Below are 1,405 nucleotides of genomic sequence, written 5' to 3' on the forward strand. Positions count from 1 at the left end.
TTAGCTCTTCTGCATCTTTGTTGAGTTTCTTTCCAGTTGTTCTATCTTTCATTGAAAGTGGTGTATTAAAGTCTCCCACTATGACTGTGGAGTCATCTGTTTGACTTTTCAACTATTTTAAAGTCTGCTTTATGTATTTTGAGGCTCTATCATTGGGTCCATACATATTTATTATGGTTATATCTACTCACTCAATTGATCCTTTAATCATTATATAATATCCTTCCTTGTCTCTTTTGGTGGTTTTAGTCTTAATGTCAATTTGATCAGAAATTAATATTGCCACTCCTGCTCTTTTACTGTTCCCATTTGCTTGATGTATCTTTTTCCAACCTTTGATTTTTAGTCTATTTTTGTCTTTGTTGCTAAGGTGTGTCCCTTGTAGACAGTATATACAACCTCCTGAAAAACACTGTCCCTATCCTTCAAGGCATTGCCACCTAGCTGGCACTGTAATTGTGTTTTCAGTAGGCTGTTCCATTGTTATATCAAGCCAGCTGCTTCAGGATAATAGGGAACATGGTAAGACCAGTGAATTCCATGATTTAGGCCCATGAGTTCATTTGCTTTGAATTGAGTCCCTTGATCCAAGGCAACACTGTGTGGGATACCATGGCAGTGGATAAGGCATTCTGTAAGTCCATGGATGGTAGTTTGGGCAGAAGCATTTCATGCAGGATGACAAATCCATGTCCAGAATAAGTATCTATTCCAGTCAGAGCAAACACTATTCTTTCCATGATAGAAGTCGTCCGATGTAATCAACTTGACACCAGTTTGCTGGCTGATCACCCTGAGGAATGGTTCCATATCACAGACTCAGTGTTGGTCTCTGCTACTGGAAGATTGGACACTCAGCAGTGGAAGTAGCCAAGTCAGCCTGATAAGTAGAAATCCATGTGGTTGAGCCTATAGCCTCCACCCCTGCCATCATGTCTACTTTGTTCGTGAGCCCATTGGGCAACTATGGGAGTAGCTGGGAAAAAGGATGACTGATTTCCACAGAATGTATCATCCTATCCACTTGATTTCTAAAGTCCTCCTCTGCTGAGGTCACCTTTTGGTGAGAATTCACATGAGACACAGATATCTTTATTCCTTCACCCCATTCAGAGAGATCTAGCCACATACCTCTTCCCCATACCTCCTTGTCACCAATTTTCAAATCATGCTCCTTCCAAATCGCAGACCATCCAGCCAAACCATGGGTCACAGCCCATGAATCAGTATACATTTCTACATCTGGCCATTTCTCCTTCCATGCAAAGTGAAAGTCAGATGCATGACTGACTTGGCTACTTCCACTGTCATTATGGTGTGTTATCTAATTTTGACAATTTAGTATTAATCTTCTGGATTTCTATCTGTAGATTTAGAATCATTTCTAATTTTTCATTTATTTTGT

This window comes from Orycteropus afer, unplaced genomic scaffold (assembly GCF_000298275.1).
Source record: "Orycteropus afer afer isolate SDZICR_OR568_19922 unplaced genomic scaffold, OryAfe1.0 scaffold00022, whole genome shotgun sequence".
Lineage (NCBI taxonomy): Eukaryota > Metazoa > Chordata > Mammalia > Tubulidentata > Orycteropodidae > Orycteropus > Orycteropus afer.